Here is a 6,644-nt window from a genome sequence, read left to right on the forward strand (position 1 = left end):
AAGAAAGAGAATAGACTTTTTGTAATAACGTATAGAACCACGATTACATGTATTGTTATTTATCTTTTGCATTATGTGCATTTTAATTTTTCTGAAATCGTATTACTATACCAATTACTTTGAAACACTTGTCGAGTTTAATGCTTTATTATAGAGTGATTAGATAATAATTCAAGTAGAATTTAAATTATTTCTACATAGGGTCTTTTTTATTTTAAAAAATTTTTGCATCACTAATCCTTAAATTAAATTATTATTAAATAGTAATTAAAAATTCAGTTGAAAAATAAGTCGTCATGTATTTTCTCATTTTTTAAATTGAATGATATATAGTTTTATTCTTTTAGTATTTTCAGTGTGTTAACGTATTATTATTTTTTCTTTTTGTACGTATTCCCAAATAGTTGATGAAAAGGTATTTTTTGGTTCTTTGAAATAATAATCGTGATTTTTAATTATTAAGGATTTTAACAAGAAAATTTGTGTTTTGTTCTAGTTGAATGACATAATATTATAAATAAATTAATATCTCAATCACTCTAAATACTAATCAAATTGACCGTAAATTGAGATATTACAGGTTATTCTAGTTTCATTTGATATGATTGAGATACTATTTAGGGTATAATGCAATTTTCATCACAATAGTAGTATTTGTTGAGACTATTAAAAAAATAATTAATTGTATATTTATGTATTTTGAAATTTATATAATGTTGAATTCTTATTGAATAGAGTATGTACTCAACTAACTTCGATCATATAGGGAGAAGTATAATCCTATATGACAANGAAAAAGTTTAGTACGGTGTTTAGGTCCTAAGTACTTTACGGTAGTAAAAAAGTGTACGTTTGTAGGAGAGTACAGAAGACTAGTTTAGGTAGAGACACGAAAAAGTAGCTTCTACTCCTAAAGTACTTTTTTAGAGTAAGCACTTTTGAGTAAAATTACACTTATAGTCCTTTTTGGACCAGACGTTTTTTTTTGGGCCAAAAGCACTTTTGGCCAAAAATTGAGGTGTTTGGCCAAGCTTTTGGAGGGAAAAAAGTGCTTTTGAGAGAAGCAGAAGCAGAAAAAAATAGCTTCTATCCCAAAAAGCACTTTTTTTGAGACGCAACTTTTTGAGAAAAATACACTTAGAAGCAGTTTTCAAAAGCTTGGCCAAACACTAATTACTGCTCAAAAGTGCTTTTCTAATTAATTAGCCAAACACAAACTACTTCTCACCAAAAGCACTTTTTTTTAAAAGACTTTTTGAGAAAAGCACTTCTCAAAATAAAGCTGATTTTAGAAGCTTGGGCCAAAACGGGCTATTAATCAGGTGAACATTTGAATTATAAAATTATCAAAAAAATAATTTTTCTAGTTAAATGTACTTATTGAAAAAATAATAATAACAATAAGTAATGCATTTAATGAAGATAGTGAAGGTTGAATGGAAAGTGGGGTCCACCTAAAGAATTTAATAGCTTATGGGCACGTTAGTTTTGAGTTTTTCTGTTATTAAGAACCCACAACCAAACTTTTGAGCCTAGTATACAAACAAACNTTATCACTAATTCTTTTTTAATAAAATCTTCTTTACCTGGAATAGCTAATAAATAAAATAATATTTCTTAAGGAGATAATAGAATTATCATATATAAATATATGTGACCTTAGTATTTTTAGTTAGGTGAATATTTGAATTATAAAATTATCAAAAAAAAAATTCTAGTTAAAAGTACTTATTGAAAAAATAATAATAACAATCAAGTAATGCATTTAATGAAGATAGTGAAGGTTGAATGAAAAGTGGGGTCCACCTAGAGAATTTAATAGCTTATGGGCACGTTAGTTTTGGGTTTTCCTGATATTAAGAACCCACAATCAAACTTTTGAGCCTGGTATACAAACAAACAATGCACTAATATATTTAAAATGACTATTATGCCCTTGGTCAACCTCCTCTTCTCTCTTCTATATAATAAAAAAAAAATACTAGTAAAGGATGGCCCATGCTAAGCATGGGCCCAAACACTACATTGCATATTGAGGTTTTTTCTAAAGCTCTTATATAAATAGTCGATTGAATTCATAATTTACTTTTTTTTGTTGGTATAAATATATTATACACCTATTATATATATACACATCTACCAATTATTTTTAGTTTAATCGGTTGGGTGGACCATTAGGACCAAGTTTTGAAAATTTAAATAGCAAAAAATTAGAGAGTAATCATGAAATATTAAAAATTTCAATGTTATACAAAACCATATTAACAATATTGAATAGTTGAAAAGGTGCACAGCTCATTCTTATTCATTTTTATTTTTATGGTATTTTAAACTTTTAGTTTAATTTGGTTCTTTCTGTTATAATTTTATTCTTTTCTGTTTAAATATATTTACAAGCTGTAATGCATGGTAATAATAGTAGAATTAAACCACCCAATGTACCTTAGAATTATGGAATATAATTCTCTTTTATTTAATTTGTAAAAGCACAATAGCAATTCCTTTCTTTTAATGTGGTATTTAGAATGTAATTTTTGATAATTTTCTTGAACTCTAACATGATATCTAGCATACGCATGATAATTTTCTTTTTAACTAAAGATCAAATATTAGATAACCCGCTATTAGTAACAACAGATATTTAGCATGGAAGAACAAATATTATATGCTACAATTATTATTGTATTATGAAATAAACTATGTTAATTTAAAATTAAAATAAATAAATTTTTGTTTGAAGTATTACGGTTGATCGTAACTTTACATTAAATTGTTAAAGTTATGTTAAACAATGAAAATCAGTTTGCAACTTTGCGTTCCTTTAAAAAGTTGAGTCTTCTCCATTTTAATATGTATAGATAGATTTAGTCTTTAGTTTTTGTGCAGATAGATTTTAGCTGTTCCTATGATTCAACTGTGTATATTCAGGTTTCTCTAACACCATATCTACTGCTTTTGGGGATATAAATTGTGTTCAAACTTTACCAAAATTACCAAAACATATACAAACAATTATGTAATAAAGGATAAAAACAGGGGCATAAATGAAACTTCAAAAGGTTGTACAAGGAACGTGCTGATGGTTAATGAGGTAAGCAAGGGTAAATTTGTCAAGGCACGGAAAACTTTATGTACCAGCTACAGTATAATTACCCTTAGGCCAATTATCTTGCTCAAATTTGATAAAATTACTGAAATACCCTCAGTTATGCCAAGCAGGCATGTTGACCATCAGCTCCTTGCTTATCCTCACTTATATAATAGAAGACTAGTGATGTTATGCCCGGGCTTAGCCCGGGCCCAATAACTATTTATGTATAGTCAGACATCTCTATAACAGCATCCTTATATAACAGTCGTTCACTATAAAAGCTAAATTTTTGTCGAATCAATTTTTATGTTATAATATATGTTATAATCGATGTTATGTTATAATATATGTACTCTATAACAAAAATATCGAAACAAATGAGACTGTTATAGAGGGGTTTGATTGTATGAGCAATCCTTCCAGAGTCCCCTATGCGGCATTTTCATAGATACCCACTATTGGGATCACCGTTGAAGTACATGCATTGCACAAAAAATTTCAAAGTATACCTGCTCAGATCTGAAGTAGTTCAATCTCTTCAATGCAACTTCAGAAATCAAATATGATGTTCTTCTATTTTTCAGATGCAACTTCAGAAATTCGAATCTTAAGAGGTTCAATGTCTTCAATGCAACTTCAAAAATCAAATTTGAAGTACTTCTATCTTTCAAATGCAACTTCAGTAACTTGAATCTTAAGTAGTACAATCTATTTAATGCAAATTCAGATATCGAATCTTAAGTTCTGAAGCATAAATTTGTTCTTCGATTTTCAATAATCTAGTACACGATTCAATGCCAAAATCTACTCCAAATGAGCTTAAATTTGAAATCACTTTCAAATATCATAAAGAACAAATCCGAATCATCAAATTGTCAACAACAACAATAAATTTAACAAACTCACTTTGCAACTAAAAAGAAGAAGAAGAAGGAGAAGAAACTTTAAGCACAAAGAAGAAGAGAAAAGTTTATATATTTGAAGTTATCCAAAAACTGGGAATCAGTTAAAAAAATTTCAAAAAATGAATGCAAATTCAATGGGCGGTGCAAAATTGGGTGCCACATGAAAATTTTACCCTCTACGTTACCCGAGTTCCTTTTTTTTTGTAGTTTAGTTGTGGTAATCTGATTTTAAGTATAATATTAAGTAATATGTTACTAAAATTTCCCGAAACACTAATTATCATATCTTATTGGTCTAGAAAAAGCATCTGCGTGAAAAATAGAATTACATATGTCCTTATTTCTAAAGTATCGAACTTCATTTTTTTATGTATTATAAATTTTTAAAAGTAATTTAATTTAAAAAATTAAAGTATAATAATAAAATTTCTCAAGCCGAAGAACTAATTTTTAAAAAAAATCCTTATTAGTAATTTCTTTGTCTCATTATATGCCTTAAATATGAGGTAGAGAGTAAAACGATATTATTGGAAAGTAAATAGTGATTAATTGTACCTCAATTTTTTCCAAAATTTATAAAACTAATTAATTCTTATTTGTAAGCAACTGCAATATTCTTGCGCATTGTAGTAAACTGCCATTTCGTAATGTAGTTGGCATCTAAAATAAGGGTTATAATTTTATTTCATAAGTTGTGGATTACTCTCTGTACAATGATTTATATTTTATGTAATTAAACTAATGACCATTTAAAAAGCTAATCACATAAAAATGTCCAAACCAAGAAAAGATTTTTAAATTTTTTATGTAAGATCTCAACATAAAATTTCAAGTTAAGTTACATATACTGAACTTAAAGTAAATCAAACAATCTCTTAAGTTAAATAATTATGGCACTATAGAATTACACAATAGTCATTAAAGTAGCTTTAGCCACGTGGATATCAAATAGACAATAAAGTACAAATTATACTAAAAATTGCCTACATACTACCCTCTCCTGACCTTATTCAAATGGACAGAAATTCATATTTTAGTCATTAATGAAAGAACCTTCTTGGAAGCACAAGTTTAAATTAGGTAGTAATATTTTTGTTTCAATTCTTGTCATTACTTTAAATTTTTTGAATTTTCACCTTCTTTGATCAAGCTATCATCTCAGCTTGTGATTTTTTACTTCATGCTATATGGTGAATTTTTTTTAAAAAAAAAATTCAGAAGAGTGGTCCACTAGGTCGAACTCATGATACTACAGTTCAAATTATAGCCTCTTGACCATTGTGTTGTACTCGTGCTAACTCTGATGCCTAAACCGCTAATGAAGGAGCTATCAATATAAATTGGCTAATAATAACGTTTACAAGACGGTGGATTAGAGCTAGAACAGTAATTTATAATGAGATCCATGGTCATAATCATCTATACCCGCTTTTTGGATCACGTTTTAACTTATACCCGCTTTGCAAAAAAAAAAAAATGCAAGCGTACCCACTTTTCGCGTAACTTCAGGCATATATGCGTGAAGTAGCAAAGGCAATAACGCAAACTTAAGCATTCTAGTAGACGGGCATGAAGTAGCAAAAATTGTTGAACCAAGTGTTGGCTGAAGTTTTTGTTTGTAATTGCTGAACTTAAGCATTCTACTAGTTGAAGTTTTGTTCTATATTTGCTGAACTTCAGCATGTTTTACCTGAAGCTTTGTTATGTTTGTGATGAACTTTAGGGCTAAAGTTGGTTTTGTATTTGCTGAACTTTAGCATTCTAGGAGTTGAAATTTTTGTTTATATTTGCTGAACTTCAGCATTCTTAGAGCTGGAGTTCTTAAACAACAATGACAAGTTGTCATTAAGATCCAGTTGCTATAATGGAATTATCAGGAAATTCAGCATTAAGAAGAACCATCTTTAATTCTTTTTTTGGGGGATGAAATTTCAGATGTACTTAACGCAAAATTCATACATTAGTGCTAAAATCACTGTGTATTTCATATTCAATCAATAATACTTACACAGAGTCTCATGTGTTTGAGAGAGAAAAGAAGAAGAAGAAAAGAAAGGAGCGCACAGGTACCAGGAAGAAGAAGGCGCCTGAAGTTGTAAAAATTAGGGTATAGGTTAAACAATTATAAAAATATGAATATAGGTTAAATGGGGGAGACCAAATAGGACGCCCCGTACAATTTTTACATATTTACCTTTAAACATTCTTACCGGTCTAATCACATGGGCCAGATCGAGATGTAAAAGGCTGCATCAAATGGGCTAAATTTACATATATAATTAGAAGCCTAAAGAGAATCCTGCCAACGGCCCAACTAATTCACTTGGTACGCCCCAACTTGCGTGGAAATGACATCAGGTAGCAACTTTTAAGCATGTTGTTTAAAGCGATTTTTACCTAGCTATACTATAGTAAAAACCTATTTACCACATTTATTTAGGTTCTTTATTAATTACTTTGTATATCTATATTTACAAGTTATATACAAAACTATTAAAAAGAAAAAATTCAAGATCCCTTAATTTTAGCTTGTCAGTTACAACCCATTTTCAATAACTCCCCCTACATTTAAGATTATGTTCCTTTTTTCTCTCTTTCTTAATAATCCGAAAATCTCTCTTTTATTTTTATATCCCCCCCCCCCCCCC

This window comes from Nicotiana attenuata, unplaced genomic scaffold, assembly GCF_001879085.1.
Source record: "Nicotiana attenuata strain UT unplaced genomic scaffold, NIATTr2, whole genome shotgun sequence".
NCBI classification, from domain to species: domain Eukaryota; kingdom Viridiplantae; phylum Streptophyta; class Magnoliopsida; order Solanales; family Solanaceae; genus Nicotiana; species Nicotiana attenuata.